The sequence below is a fragment of the Trichechus manatus genome, unplaced genomic scaffold (assembly GCF_000243295.1).
Source record: "Trichechus manatus latirostris isolate Lorelei unplaced genomic scaffold, TriManLat1.0 scaffold00044, whole genome shotgun sequence".
Taxonomy (NCBI): Eukaryota; Metazoa; Chordata; class Mammalia; order Sirenia; family Trichechidae; genus Trichechus; species Trichechus manatus.
The window spans coordinates 17,436,146-17,453,452 of NW_004443980.1; positions in this window are offsets into that span (position 1 = coordinate 17,436,146).

Consider the following 17,307-nt stretch of genomic DNA (forward strand, 5'->3'; position numbering starts at 1 on the left):
TGAAGTTTCTGAGGAAGGCAATGATGGTGTGGCAGGCTGATTTGATCTGTTTGCTCTATTTCTTTCTGACTCTGGCCCAGTGCACCTTAACCTGTTGCCAGCAAGTAGATTCTGACTCATAACTTCCCTGTAGAACAGAGTAGAACTGCCTCATAGGGTTCCTAAGGCTGTAAGTCTTTACAGAAGCAGACTGTCACATCTTTCTCCCACAGAACAGCTGATGGGTTCAAGCTGCTGACCTTTCGGTTAACAGCTGAGTGCTTAACCACTGCTCCTCCAGAGCTCCTTCCAATGCACATTAGGGATAGACATTTCAAACTATGAAGAACAAAGCAAAAGGAACTCTAAGCAGTCAGGGTTTGTAAGTCATCAGCTTGGACTTTTTCAGACTCTTAATGAGAAACATACATACTGTGTATTCAAAGCTTTAACGGAGGCCATTGAGGAAAACAAAGCAAAGCAAAGCAAAACAGAACAAACCTTCTATCATTTCGTTCTTAGGTATATGGGAAGCTCCCTGTCCTATCAATGAGGCTAAACTGAAAATGAATGTCCACATTTTGGTTTGAAGGAATTCTTTATTTCTCTAATGCAAGTTCTTGAGCCAATCTCTAGGAACACTGAAGGACAGATGTTTCCCACACTAGTAAATACTCTGCCATGTTTCCAAAGGTGTGTGTGTGTGTGTGTGTGTGTAAGACAATAAAAATGGGACAGGAACAAGTGTGCTAAAGATGACCACCTGCTTTCTGAATGACAGAAGAATAGGGATTTGTAATCTATGGAAGAAAATAGTATATTAACAAATTATTATAATACAAAGAGGTTGACTAGAGAAGACATTGAAGAAGTGTTCTGGGCAGAAACAATGAACTGTGCCCTAAGGCAGACAGGAGAAGTCAAGCATGTGGATGGAGGCTGATGGTCAGGGACCATGGGACAAGCCGGGCACCCACCACACTGACTCTTGAGTGTTTAGTGTGAGGCAGTTCAAAAGCTGAGGATTGTGCTGAATTGCCATTGTCCACATACAATCTGTTTAGCTAATCTTTCTAAAGCTTTTTAAAAATAAAAATAAACTATGTCTATAACTTTGTGATGAGTTCTTTCAAAGCATGTGTGATTCTTCACTCCAAAAAATATTCTTAATTAACAAATTAAAAAACATATTCAGGATCTTGATGGTCTGTGCACCCCTGATGAAAGGGTAATGTACCCCACACAGAAAAAAAAAATATACAACACCAAACAAAACAAAAAACCAGCATCTCATAAAGAAGTACAGCCCAGACAACCAAGTTGTTGTAAATGCTAATTTACATATGTACTAGTTGTCACCCTTCCTGTGGAATGGCCATTGCAACAAAACCCCACCCCTGCCCCATCATGGCCTTAACACTATCATTCCCTCGGGTCCTTGAGTTTGGAACCCCCTGCTCTTAGCTGTTCGCAGGGCTGTTGGCACGCTGATTTCTTAACACAAGTGCCTTTTATTAAATTGCTGATAATCCCCGGTGTTACAGACCACTTTTCTTTGTCTTGGTGAGATTCATGGGGAGCAGTATAAGGACAAAGGCCAACTGATACATTTTTGTATTCCTAGAACCTAGAGGAAGGAGCCCTGTTGGCACAATAGTTAAGCACTAGGCTGCTAACTGAAAGCTGTGCGGTTCGAACCCACCTAGAGGCTCCTCAGGATAAAAGACCTGGGGGTCTTCTCCTGTGAAAATGAAGCCTGGGTTCTAACTGCCGACCTGGTTAGCAGCCAAGCATTTAACCACTATGCCACTAGGGCTTCTTCCATAGTTCTACTCTGTTCTATAGGGTCACTGTGAGTTGGTATCCACTCAAGGGCACACAACAACAGTAGAACCTAGAGGTATAAATGAAAAGCAGAGACACTTTGACACTGAAATTACTTAGAACAGACTTGCACTTATGTAATTTGCCTGGATCTTACATTATTTATATCCGGTAGCCACAAATCAGCATTGATTGGTATTTTCCCAACAGTTCCCTAAGCAAGTGAGAAATATATTGATAACTAAAATGGATCCAGGAAATTAAGCTGTGCCCAAGGAAACTAAGTATTCATCCTGGGAGAATGACATAGCAAAGTCCTATAATAATCTGTTAGTTGAAATGGCAACAGAAAGGATTAAGGGAAGGCGTTAAATGTGCCCGCAATTCCCAGACAGCTTGGAACACGGTATCATCATGGGGACAGAAACTCAGTCACAATTAGAGTTTCTGTACATTATTTATCCTTTGATTATTTCATGTGTTATTATTTCAATATGTAGTTCTTCTTTTTAAAGGAAGCTGGCAAAGTTGAGCGTCCACACCTCCTTGGCAGCCTATCCCCAGGTAAATGCTGGCAGTTGCTTTATTCAGACTTGGAAGAACCATGTCCTCCAGTAAACATCAGAAACAACAAAGCTGCAAACTTTAAATCAATGGGTGCCACACCAGGGGCTAAAAAAAGAAAAAAAACTGCAAATGCAGAATCATTTAAAATTAGAGAGCACCAAAGCATTTGAGAATACGCTGTAGGGAACAATTTTGCATTGCATTAGGTGGCAGGATAGATACCTGTGTATCCTAATTTTATGATTTTTCTGCCATGGTAATGACATTCTGGATATCGGATACTGCTTTCTTGGGAGTAGGAGCACTGCTACATCTGCTGACCTACAGAAAATTTGCAAAACATGAAAAGCCTGGGGGGAATTCAGGGCCAGGTGGCAGTGAGTATTTCTAGTTAACTGCTCCGCGCAAACGCCTGTCACTGCAGGTGAACAGCCACAGCCACTGACAGGCATCCGGAGGGCAGCTCCACTGCAGACAAACGAAGTAGCCAGCATTCTTCTGAGAATCCATACTGACTTGTGAATTTGCAATTGTGGTTCACAGACATAGGCTAATGGAAAGAATGATTACTATAATTTTTTGTTGTTGCTTCCGCAAGAGTCCCTGGGGGGTGGAAGATGGTTAAGTGCTCAGCTGCCAACAGAAAGCTTGGCAGTTAGAATCCACCTAAGGCGCCTCAGAAGAAAGTAATGTCTATCTACTTCCGAAAAAGCATCCAATGAAAACTCTATGCGCAGTTCTGCTCTGACACTCATGAGGTGTCATTGAGTTGGAACAGACTTGACAGCAACTGTTTTTTGTTGCTTTGGCAAGTTGTAATTTTAAGGTGTCCTCATCTCAATGGCATTGCTTGTTATGACTTTTTGAGGCAAGCAAGGATTTATGCTCAGCTGCTCAGTTTCTGACACTTTAATGAAGCTTATGCAAGAAATATAAAAGTACCTCCCTCAAGGAGCTGGCAAGCAAGTCTTCTTTTGTTAACTGGCTGTTTAGTAAGTTAGATTCCTTTTTGTTTTCTTTTCCTTCTGTTAACTATTGGGCACTTTAAAGGCAATTCTCCTCGGTTTTAAGTATACATTATATCTCCTGTTTTTTGCCAAAAAAAAAAAAAAAAGTGTCTTTTGAAAAATTCCAAATTTCTGTGGCTCCCACAAATAGACGTTTATTTTTCTCTCTCAGCTGAGGATCAGCTGGTCTTGGATAAAGGTCTCATGCTGAGTTGTGTTTGAACTACATGTTCCTTTCATTCCCCACAGAACAGTGCGTATCCAGGGCTAGTTCTTCTCACTGAGGGATCACAAAATTTCAAGACGGAAAATAGAAACACATGTTGTGCCTTAAGGCCTTACCCAGACTAGCATATATTTACTTCTGCTCAAATTCTATTAACTAAGTATATATATATTATATATGTTCATATTGATATTTATATATATTATTACATATTATTTATATTTATAGGTTCAGTGGAAGAATTATCGCCCTCCATGAAGGAGACTTAGGTTCAATTTCTGGCCAATGTACCTCATGTGCAGTCCCTTCCCATCTGTTATTGGAGGCTTGTGTGTTTCTATGATGCTGAATAGGTTTCAATGGAACTTATAGACTAAGACAGACTAGGAAGAAATGCCTGGCAACCTACTTCCCAAAATCATCCAATGAAGACCCTATGGGTCACCATAAAAACTAGATGGTGCCTGGCTACCACTATCAACTGTTCTGATCAGGGCCACAATAGATGAACCCGGATAGAAAGGGAGAAAAACACAGAACAGAACTCAAATTCTTAAAAAGTACAGATTTACTGGACCAGTTAAGACTACCTGAAACTATCCCCCTGAGGTACTCTTTAAATGTTGAAACAAAGCTATCCCCTGAGGTCGCCTTTTAGGGAAACAACAGATTGCCACACAATTTAAGAATATTACCCGTGAGTATGGTGCTCCTTTAAGAAATCATCTATATGAGACCAAAAAGTTAACAACTACTCTAAAACAAAGATGAAAAAATAAGAGGTCAGGGAAACTACAGTACTAAAAATAGAACAATTGAAGAGAATGTTGACACACTGTGAAAAATGTGACGAATGTCACTGAACAATCTGTATAGAGATTGTTAAATGGATACCTAATTTGCTCTGTAAACTTTCACCAAAAACACAATTAAATATTATTTAAAAACAAACAAACAAAAACCCTATGGATCACAACAGTCCAATCTGAAATCCACCATGAAGATGTTCTTCAACCAAATTTCAAGACTTATTATTAAACTATAATAAGTTTTACAGTAATTAGAAAAGACTAGTATACTGGAGCCAGGACAGGAAAATGATCAATAAAATAGAACAGAGAGTTCCAAAGTAGAATCAGATATGGATAGTCTTTTCAGTAATTGATGCTGCACCAATTAAAATACCGGTGTGAAAATAAAGAATAATGTACTTTGCCCCTTTTATGGCGTCATATAGAAAAATCAATTAAAAATAGAACTTTGACCTAAATATGGAAAATAAGACACATTCTCCTTATCTTTTATGTTTTGGTGAATTATTCAGATGTCTTTTTATTATTGGTTTTGTAGGGGTTTATATAATTTTGCATATTTATAAAATTTTACATACTTTATTTAGTTTGGTTGATTGCGTCCTTTTGGTAAAACCACTCTATAAAGTCATATTGCAGTATATACTATGCTCAGAGCAAAGCCTATGACTGAGCATTTTCACTCTTAGATACATATTCAAGAGAAATAACTGCATGTATGTACCTTCTGCTGTCAATTCCAAGAATATACACAAACATTTCAGAAAAGCTTTATTCGTAATAGTTGCACACTCAAAATATTCCAAACACTTTAAGCAGAATAATAAATAAATAAATTGCAGTGTATTCATATAAAGGAAAGCTACACTGTAATAAATGAAATAATAACACAAAATGAACTACTTTCTTATGAATTTTGAGTTTTTAAATATATCAAATGATTTTTATATGAATTTAAATACTCATATGATTTTTCCCCTTCATATCCATATTGTGGTAACATGTTTAAAAAAATTTTTTTTAGTGTTAAATCAACCTTGTGTTCCAGGAATAAACACCATTATCTCAATTTCTGAGATAATGTTTAATGTATTTTCTCTATTCCACGTTGCTGGGTTGTGTTTGCTAATATTTTGTATGCAATAATATGTGAATATTATATACATTATGCTGAGCAAAAGTCAGATATAAAAGAGCACATACTGCATAACTCTATTCATGTGACAGGTCAAACTAATCAGTGGTGGTAGAGGTCAGAGTGATGTTTACTTCTGGGAGAGTATTTAAAGGAACCTTCTGAGGTTGGTTAAAATAAACTCTGTCTTTATGCAGATGGTGATTGTGTAGCTGTAAAGTATTTAAAAATGTATTGAGCTCTTTGCTTAAAATGACTGCACTTTATGAAAGTTTCTCTATGACAGTTGGGCAGCAAAAGGTTAATTAAGCAAACTTAGGTTGCTCCAAAACCTTGCATATTCCAAAGAAAGGCCTATCTTCAGACTAACCATTGGCCAGCTTCTGGCAGATAACCTTAGAGTCCTTGAAATTGTCTACCTGATAAGAGTGTTTTTTTTTATGGTTAAGGTCTTGAGCACTGTAGCATAATATATGCCTGTTTTTGGGTTTGACACCTGAGCCACCCTGTACCATTTTGACCAGATAAGTTTATCCTAACAGTGTGACTTATGGTGAACACCTGCTTTTGCTGGGGAGGGTTGGAAAGGGCTGGGGTTTGAATAGCTGATGTCAGTCATACAGGTCCTGGAGGCATACATGATGGGTCTTAAAATACCCCTGCACACAAAGGCTTGGGTGAGCTTACCTAGCTGACAATGCTTCCCATGTGCTGTCCACACTGTGGGAAAATTAAGCGCATTCCTATGTGACTGCACTGGGAGAGGACACCTGGAAGCTTGTGCCTGGTTTCTCCTGGACTTTACCCCAAGTACCTTTTTCTCTGCTGATTTTGATCTATCCGTTTACTGTAATAAAAGCTGTAGCATAACAATGGTTTTCTGAATTCTGCATGTCCTTCTAGCAAATCCTAGAGACTGAGGTGGTCTTGGGGACCCCTAACACAATGATCATATTTCAATAAAAAGTTGAAAGATACATAAAAGAATTAAGAAATGGATTAAAGAATAAAAGAAGGAAGGAAGGGAGAAAGCTGGGAAAGAAGGAGGGAGGGAGGTAGGAAAGGAAGGAAGAAGGGAAGGAAAGAGGGGAAGAAGGGAAGGAAAGAGGGAAAGAAGGAAGAAAGGAAGGAAGGAGGGAGGGAAGGAGGAAGGGAAGAAGGAAGGAGAGAAGGAAGGAGGGAGGGAATGAAGAGAGGAAGGAAGGAGGGAAGGAAGGAAAGGCAGGATGGACGGAGGACTGAAGGATAAAAAAGAAAAGAGTTTTGCAAAGGTAGAGAATTATGTAAGAAAGCAATGTTTTGCTTTGTTTTGTTTTGTGTGTTTTGTTTGTCCATAAAAAGAACTGGTAATGCAGAGCAATTAAACATCTATGAGTCCGTGATTCTGACAGGCCTTGGAAAAAATCTAATCTGTAGTAAAGAATATGGCTGCAGTGCAATGGATTGCTTTCATATGGCCTTTCTAGCCATGGTCTTATAACTCCCACAAAATGTTTGGCTTGGATTATGCAATAAAAGTGTGTAAAACCCTTGCAGTTATTGGACGGTTTTCTATGACTATGCAAATAAGGTGCCTGTTGCCTACCAAGGAATTTGTCAGTTTTGACACCCTGTTAGGCTTAAAAGGGCTAATCCCAGAAGTTCAAGGGGACCTCACTGCCATCAAGAAGAAGAGTCTAGAGCGCAGCACATCCAAGGACCTCTATCATGGATGGAATTATGTCCCCCAAAAATGTATGTCAACTTGGCTAGTCAATGATTCCCTTGGCTAGTCATGTGATTGTCCACCATTCTATCATCGGATGTGATTTTGTGGTATTGTAAATCCTACCTCTATGATGTTAATGAGGTGGGATTAGAGGCAGTTATGTTAATCTGGAAGGACTCAATCTATAAGATTAGGCTGTGTCTTAAATCAATCTCTTTTGAGATATAAAAGAGAGAATAGAGCAGAGAGACAAGGGGACCTCTACCACCAAGAAACAAGAGCCAGGAGTAGAGCGTGTCCTTCAGACCGCGTTTCCTGCACTAAGAAGCTCCTAGACCAGGGGAAGATTGAGGACAAGGACCTTCCCCCAGACCCGACAGAGAGAGAAAGCCTTCCCCTGGAGCTGGCGCCCTGAATTCAGACTTCTAGCCCCCTAAACTGTGATAGAATAAATTTCTCTTTGCTAAAGACATCCACTTGTAGTATTTCTGTTATAGCAGCACTAGAAAACTAAGACAACCTCCTAGACCCAGAAGAAAGAGAGAATGCTGAAGATGGTAGAAGCAGCAGTGATGAGCCTGCCTGGCCCACAGAGCAAGACCTGAGTGCTTTCAGGCAGGAGGCTTGCCAGTGAAGCTAAAAGAGCTGTAGCACTTACCTGTGCAGAGCAGAGGCCCAAGTGTGCCTGTGCAGGGGTTGCCTTGGAGGATCCTGGGCAGAGCCAGATGCCTCTGGGCAGGAGGCTTGCCAAAACCAAAATCAAACCCATTGCCTACGAGTTGATTCCAACTCCTAACGACCCTATTGCTAAAAAAAAAGCTGTAACACTTGTGCAGGTCAAGAGACACCAAAGTGTGCCACATGAAGGAGCTGCACACCAGGGCCCAGGTAGCGTGGTGGCAAGATAGCCCCCACAGGCCTGGGTAGCATGGTGGGAGCTGGTGGCAGAGGCTTAAAAGACCCAGGGTCAGGGGCTCTGGAGATCCTGTGCAGGGGTTTTCTAGCTGGCAGCAAGGCCTAGCGAGGCCCAGCAGCAGAGTAGAAGCCTCAGTAGCAGTGCAATCCCCATCAATCCCTCCCCCGGCCTCAGCAGCGTGGTAATAGCTGGAGGCAGTGTTGACATGAACTACAGCACACCTGCCCAGTAACATAAGAATAAATCCACTGCCGTTTACTCCATTCTGACTCATAGCCAGCCTATAGGACAGAGTAGACCTGCGCCACAGGGTTTCCAAGACTGTAAATCTTTATGGACACAGACTACCACATCTTTTTCCCGTGGAGCAGTTGGGGGTTTGAAACCGTTGGTTTGCAGCTGTGAAAATGGCTTGGGGGAGGTGTCTGACCTCCTCCAACCCCACAAGGGGGAAGGAGAACCAAGATCAACAGCCAAAGTCTGATTCCTATGAGGCAGAGGTCAAGCATGCCTCCTCTCTCTGCCATCTTTACTAATTCTGACACCAATTGTCCCTGGCACAGCACTCTCTATTGTACTGGGTTCAATAATTCATTGCAATGGCCACACAGCACTCACAGACCATACTTACAATTATGGGGTTTATTAGGGAAGTAACAGTTACAGTTCAGGCTCAGGAACACTCAGAATACAGCTCTTCCCTCAGGACAGCCTCTTCCCAGCCATGCTCACAGGCATGCCTCTCCCCGGCCCTTAGTCTCTACCCAAAGGCACTCAGCTTTCTCCCCCCATGGGCCAGGAAGCCCACCACGCGGTCTCCTGCTACCAGGTCTCTCCTGCTGATCTCTCCTTCTTTGTTGGTGGTGGGTTCCTCCTCACTGCTCTGGAATTATCTCTCGTTTAAGGCAAAACTGACCAACCCCCTTGGTAGGCCACAATTACCTTATCACACAATCACCTGGGTGGGAGTTATAAGACAATAGCTAGAAAGGCCACCCACGAAAGTAATTAATCACACTGCTGCAGCAGCCAAGCACTTAACCACTGCAAGCCTCTTTAACATAAGAATAGACATAGGTAATTTGGGGAAGGGTAAGCAATGTTCCTTTGAGAATCTGTTGTTCTTGTTTAATGTTTGCTTTCTATAAACAATAATAATGGTTTTCACTTTGTTAACACTGTATACGTGTCTCACCTGTCTGGTTCTATCACAGATGAACATAGCATCCGTAGAATGGTTGATGACAGCGAGTGTATGTATTTCTAGCAACCTAATAGGATCGCTATGAGTCGGAATCGACTCGACGGCAACGGGTTTGGTTTTTTTGGTTAATGGCGGCCTGGAAGTTTGAGCCACAGCCTGTGTGCATATGCAGTGCAGATAGACAGACATGTACATATAATGGCCTTGCCCAAAGAAGGGACCAACCTTTGCCCTTAACTTCTGGGAGGCAATCTATGTCATCCTTGTTAGGAGTGTCCTTTATTAGGGCGGGTCTCACTACACTGGATCTTACGGTGGAGACTGACACATCCAGTAATTTTAGGATGGGGGCTGGTCCAGAAACCCTCCCCCCCCCATGTTATTTAAGGTAAGGGCTTTCATTCACATGTTATCATTTGATTTGAAGACTGAGTTCAACCAAGTGGAAAATCAATCAATCAGTCATGCCTATGTAATAAAGCCCAATAAAAATTGTGAACACTAAAGCTGGAATGAGCCTTTGTGGTTGGCAATATTCCCTGTCTGTTGTCACACTGGGAGGATAGTGCTTCCTGAAAATTACAGAAGCTTCACATTTGAAACCCTCCTAGACTCTGGCCTATGCATTTCATCTTCTGGCTGATTTTGATCCGTATTCTCTCCTGAGAAATAAACTATAACCATGAATAGAATAGCTTTCAGTTAGTTCTGTGAGTCCGCCTTTTAGTCCTGAAGATGGTTTGGGGATCCCTCACAAACTTACAATTAGTGTCAGAAGTGAGGGTAGTTTTGGGGCTGTGCTCTCAAATCTTATAGTTTGGTTAAATTCAGGTTGCAAATGACAAGGAAGCATGTGAGCCATGGGCTTAAGCAACTTAGAAACAAATGACTCCTGAAGGCTGACAGGCAAAAAACAATAGCAGTCTTGGTTAAAGAGACTGATATGGAATTCATCAGCATACAGCCATATATTTCTAGAAAGCCTGATCTGGTCTTACCAAGAACAGAATGGAAGTTCTTTATTTTCCCAGAAGTCCTGCTTAAAAAATAAAACAAAACAAAGAAGAAATATTTCTCATCTCATACTATTCTTCAGTATCTATTGATTTATATTCACTAATTATTCATTAAGCATCATCTATGGTGTTCTTTTGCCATAGTACCTAAGTGCTAATGACTGAAGAAGGCACTGAGAAGTAAGCTATGACCTCTGGCTCCAAGATGCATTGTGCAATCTGGGGAAATAGACATGTAAAGACATAGGTCTATGATTGAGTATCAGCAACTTTGGTGACGCAAAGAAGCATCTACTTCTACCAGGAAAACAGAAGGGAGGTCACCAGAAAAACAGATGATGATACACATACATTGTTTGTGTTTACTTCTGGATAATTTATGAGTGAGCCTCGAGTAGTCCCAGGAGTGAGACCCATTGCTTACCAGCGACCAATCTGTCAACAAGAAAAGTATTCTAAACACAGTGTCCTCATTTAGCATTTTTCTGACATAAACATATGGTATTTATGGTGATGGCAGTTTAGATAACAAAAGAGGAGGATAGAATTAGCAGAGATAATTGATATTCAAATACCCTTATCAGTAGAGCAGAGAACACATTTTAATAGCCTTCTCCTATCATTCTAAGAGTGGTAAGATAAAAATATTACTACACAAAGCAATTCCAGATACTAATATACTTGTTTACAAAGCTGAATACAGATATATGAAGATATAGTAAACGAAAAACACCTTCCCTCCCCAAAAAGAAAAACCCTTTCCAAAATCACCACATTCCAAAACTTACTAGGTAGAAAGGATGTAAAATTAAACAAAATAGACTTGGTCCCATCCTTCACAAAGCTTACATACAATGGGCTAGGCAGAAAATTTACAAAGCAATTATAGTTAAGTACTATTGCATTAGAAGTGCCCTGACCTATATAGACTGGGAATAATTACAACTTTTACTAAAATAGGTATCACTAAAAGAAAGCAATTATCAAAGCCAAAATAAATACGGCATAAGTCCCTGGGAAATTCTTCGGAAGAATAAACACTAAAAATGAGGCTTATTCTGTGATTATATTCCATTTTTTTCATCTCTTCCATATGCTTTATATATATTTTGAAGCAGGAAGGTCAGTCAGCCTTCTTCTGAGAGCTCCAGCTAAGCTCTGTTTGTACATATCATCAGAGAGGCAAACCTGTCATGCAGATGGCCCCCTGGTCTGGGCAGCTTGAGGAAAGTGCCTTTGGGTACCTAATTAACCAGTGAACAACTGTGCCAATTGCTTTGATACATTTGAAACCTTCTGTTCTCTGACTTTTGATGAGCTGTTTATTCAGGAGTAATACCTGCCTGCTTTATTGGCCCCAGAACACCACTCCGAAAGGGCAGAGCTGTAGTGAGATTGACAAGGCTTCGTCTGTATCAAGGAGGAAGATCATCCGGAAGCATTAACCACATTCCGGTAGTCCACTTTAGATCTCATTGATGGAAGGATAAAGTCCATGACTGTAGAGTGCAAATATTTCCTGGCAGTAACTCAATAGATCTAGTTCTCACAGCTCAGTAATGAGCTGCCACGCCAACTCCTCCTTTGATTCTGGGAGCTCCCAAATTTGAAGCAGTGTTTAAAGAAGCAGACTTTCCAGGATCTTTACTCAACCCTTAAAATGATTAGTAGTAAATTCGATGCTGACATAGAGAGTAAATTAGAACATCAAACAATACTAGAATAATCAGTGTTAAAGAGTATGCCAAATTATATTTAGCCGGCAAAAGGAAAGATATGTTAATGAAGCCCAAAGCCCCAGACCACCTTTGTGAATATAATTGTGTGAAAGGTAATGGGAGGGGCAAATGGTAGTAGCTTTTCAAAAAATTTCCTTCACTAAGTGTAATGTAGACAGTTTCAAAGTCATGTGACAAAATAGCTGTCGTTTTTACTTATAAGTGCATAAAATTAAATAGTATTTTTCAAAATTATAAATCTTCAGGTATATGTCTGGAAAGGCTCTTTGTTTGTTAGACCCATTGTTGTTGAGTCGATTCTGACTCCTAGAGATCCTGTAGGATAGAGTAGAACTGCCCCATGGGGTTTCCAAGGAATGGCTGGTGGATTGAAACTGCCGACCTTTTGGTTAGCAGTTGTAGCTCTTAACCACTCAGCCACCAGGACTCCTTGCTTGTTAGAGAGCATGCAAAATTCTGCAGCATAACTAGTGCTTATGATAAAGAAAGAAAATAGTGATGGTGAGGTTGAACCCTAAATAAAGGTTTTGAAAAGTAGCCAAGTGGTTTTATCTTAATAAAGGAGACTATTTAAATCAAGATATCTCAACCTTGGGACTACCGACATTTTTAGACTGGATAATTCTTTGTTGTGTTGTGCTGTCCTGTGCATTCTAAGATGTTTGTCTGAATCCATGGCCTCTATCCACTAGATGGCTCAGCACTCTCCACAGTTGTGACAATCAAGAATGTTGCTAGACATTTCCGCATGTCCTGTGGAGGCAAAGTTGCTCCCAGTTGAGAACCATTAATTTAAATTAAAGAGATAAAAGACTTCCAATTTGGACAACATGGCACCAATTTGTCTCTGCTTGCTTCTTGCTTCTAAGTACAAATATAAACCCTAGTAATGACATAATCAACTGAAGGAGAACTTTGAAATGATGTAAGAGGAAAGTGAGGTGCTTAGGGAACGTAGGACTAAAGGGATAACATACTAGCACTGTGTCTTACAAATCCTCATCCAACAGAAGAAGATGACCCAGGCCTGGCGTTTTCCAACCTCTAACCAAACAACAGAAGGCAGACCGCTTAAGCCCGTTCATCCCCTGTGTTCAACAAAAGTCCTTCTAACAACACAAGGTAACCCTGTGGGAGTCATCAACCCCTGCTGAAAATAAGAGGCCAGGGGAGGCATTCTTCTTCCCAAGATGGGACTGAGACTCCCTTCTCTACCCAGAGATAGTCCAGGCTGAGGGCACCAGTAAAGCGAATCTGATCACAACAAGCAGCCAGCCAGGCAATCTTTGTCCCTGGGTCTGAGACCTCCCTCCCCACAAAAGACATCACATAGTTAGGGGCTCTAGGCACTGGCAAGGGGCATCCTGCCACAACAAGCACCTGGCTCAATAGAAGAATAGAGATGACAGAGGATAGATTGGTCAATTTGAGGAGATATTAATAGAATTTGCCCAATCTGAACTACAGAGAGAAAATAGACTGGAGGGAAAAAAAAAACAAAAAAACAAAAAACAGGGGGGACTTGTAGGACAATAACAAAAGATTCAACATTTGTTTCATTAGAGTAGAGGTAGAGAGGTAAAACAGAGTGTAACCAAAAGAATATTTGAAGAAATAATCATTGAAAACTTAGCAAATTTGAAATATGAAAGACATAAACCCACCCATTCAAGAAGCTGAGCAAACCCCAAACATGATAAGCCCAAAGAAATCTATGCCAGGACAAATAATAACTAAAATTTAAGAAACTAAAGACAAAAAATATCTTGAAGGAAGTCAGAGAGAAATGACTTGCAGGGGAACACCTATTCGAATAATAGTAGTTTTCTCATCTGAAACCAAAGAGGCCATAAGGAAGTGCCACAACATTTTTCAAGTGCTGAAAGAAATGTCAACCACACATTCTGTATCTGGTGAAACTATCCTTCAGAAAGGAATGTGAAATAAAGACACTGTCAGATGAGGGAAAACTAAAAGAGTTTGTCACTAGCAAATCTACCCTTAAAGAAAGGCCAAAAGAAGTTCTTCAAATACTAAGGAAATTGTAGAATGTTGAAAGAAGCTTGGAGCATTAGGAAGGGAGGAAAAAAAAAAAAAAAACAATGAAAATAGCAGAAATACGGGTAAATACAATAAACTAGAGGTAAATTTTGGTGTGAAATGTAGGTTTGAAGCATAATTTCAAAAGCACAGCTTAGCCCTATTCTAAAGAATGGGAATTTGTCTGAGAACTAAAAACACCTCTTTGTAGATGCTATGAGAAATATCTCAATATTTACAGAATAAAAAAAAAAAAAAATCCTATTGCCATCGAGTCGATTTTGATTTACAGCAACCCTATAGGACATAGTAGTACTGCCCCATAGGGTTTCCAAGCAGCGACTGGTGGATTTGAACTGCCGACTTTTGGTTAGCAGCCAAGCTCTTAACCACTGTGCCGCCAGGGCTCCAGTTCCAGAAGAGAAATTATTTAGTTGCATGCTATTGAATCACCAAAAGAAAGACCAATGGATTTCTCATTTCCAGGAAGAACAAAATGAGCCAAAGTTTTCATGGCAACTCCAAAACATTAACCATGAATGAGCATATTTTTATAAAGTTAAAAAAAGCTATATATATATGATCTACTGTTTGCCTATGCTGGGTTTAAGTTGGCTCCAAAAGAACTCAGTCTCCAGTAAGTTCTACTTTCCCTTTCCTACCAGCTTCTTAGGGCCTTCTACCAAAACCATACCTTTGAGTTCATTCCAACTCATGGCTGCTCTATGTGTTATAGAGCAGAACTGCTCCATAGGGTTTTCTTGGCTGCAATCTTTACAGAAGCAAATTGGCAGGCCTTTCTTCCAAGGAGCCACTTAGTGGGTTTGAGCCATCAACATTTCCGTCAGTAGTTGAGCACAGAATGTTTGCACCACCCACAGGCTTGTAACCAAAAAAAAAGAACCTGTTGCCGTCGAATGGACTCCAGCTTACAGTGACCCTATAGGACAGAGTAGAACTGCCCCGTAGGGTTTCCAAGGAGTGGCTGGTGCATTTGAACTGCCAACCTTTTGGTTAGCAGCCAAGCTTTTAACCACTGTCCTACTAGGGCTCTTTTTTTTTTCTGGAATTTTTATGGAAGCAGACTGCCACATCTTTCTCCTGCTGAGTGGCTGGTGGGTTCCAACCTCTGACCTCTCAGTTAACAGCCCAGTGCTTAGCCACTATGCCATCTATCCATTGCTCAGGGACTTCTGTTGTTGTTGTTGTTAGGTGCCACTGAGTCAGCTCTGACTCAAGCGACCATACGTACAACAGAACAAAACACTGCCCAGTCTTGTGCCATCCTCACGATGGTTGTTATGCTTGGGCCCATTGTTGCAGCCACTGTGTCAATCCATCTTGTTGAGTCTTCCTCTTTTTCGCTCGCCCTCTACTTTATCAAGCATGATGTCCTTCTCCAGGGACTGATTCTTCCTGATAACATGTCCAAAGTATGTGAGACATAGTCTCGCCATCCTTGCTTCTAAGGAGCATTTTGGTTGTACTTCTTCCAAGACAGATTTGTTGTTTCTCTCCGCAGTCCATGGTATATTCAATATTCTTCTCCAATACCACAATTCAAAGGTGTCAATTCTTCTTCAGTCTTCCTTATTCATTGTCCAGCTTTCACATGCATATGAGGTGATTGAGAAACACCATAGCTTGGGTCAGGTGCACCTTAGTCCCCAAAGTGACATCTTTGCTTTTCAACACTTTAAACAGGTCTTTTTCAGCAGATTTGCCCAATGTAATGTGTTGTTTTTTTTTTTTGGTTTACTGTTGTAGTTTAAGTGAAAGTTTACATTTCAAGTTAGTCTCTTATACAAAAATTTATACATATATTGTTATGTGACCATAATTGCTCTCCCTATACTGTGACAGCACATTCCTTTCCACTCCTGATTTCCCATGTCCATTCAACCAGCTCCTCTCTGCCTTCTCAGCTCACCTCTGGAAAGAAGCTGCCTGTTTAGTCTCGTGTATCTACTTGAGCTAAGAAGCACACTCTTCACAAGTATTATTTTAGGTCCCACAGTCCAGTCCAATCTTTGTCTGAAGTGTTGGCCTCGGAAATTCTTTTGTTCTGGGCTGACAGAGAATCTGGGGCCCATGCTTTCCGGAGTTCCTCCAGTGTCAGTCAGACCTTTAAGTCTGGTCTTTTTACTAGAATTTGAGTTTTGCACTTTTCTCCTGCTCCATCAAGGAATCTCTGTTGTGTTCCCTGTCAGGGCAGGCATTGGTGGTAGCCAGGCACCATTTAGTTCTTCTGGTCTCAGGCTGATGAAGTCTCTGGTTTATGTGGCCCTTTCTGTCTCCTGGGCTAATACTTGTGTCTTTTGTGTTCTTCATTCTCCTTTACTCCAGGTAGTAGGGACAAATTGATGCATCTTGGATGGCCGCCTGCAAGCTTTTAAGACCCCAGATGCCACTCACCAAAGTAGGATGCAGAACATTTCCTTAATAAGCTTTGTTATGCAAATTGACCTACATGTCCTCTGAAAGCATAGTCCCCAGACCCTGCCCCTGCTACTCTGTCCCTTGAAGTGTTTGATTGTATTCAGGAAACTTCTTAGCTTTGGTTTAGTCCAGTTGTGCTGACTTCCTGTGTAGTGTGCGCTGTCCTTCCCTTCACCTAAGATAATTCTTGTCTACTATCTAGTTTGTGAATACCCTCACCCTCCCTCCCCACCCTTGTAACCATCAAAGAATGTTTTCTTCCTTAGTAACAATCAAAGAATGTTTTCTTCTGTTTTTAAACCTTTTCTTGAGTTCTTATAATAGTGGTCTTATACATATTTGTCCTTCTGTGTCTGACTAAATTCGCTCAGCATAATGACCTGCAGATTCCTCCATGTTACAAGATGTTTCACAGCTTCATCGTTCTTTATAATTGCATAGTATTCCATTGTGTGGATATACCATAATTTGTTTATCCATTCGTCCATTGATGGTCACCTAGGTTGTTTCCATTTTTTACTATCATGAACAGTGAGGCAATGAACATGGGTGTGCATATATCTATTTGTGTGACGGCTCTTATTTCTCTAGGATATATTCCAAGGAGCTGGATTGCTGGATCGTATGGTACTTCTATTTCTAGCTTTTTAAGGAAGCACCAGATCAATTTCCAAAGTGGTTGTACCATTTTACAT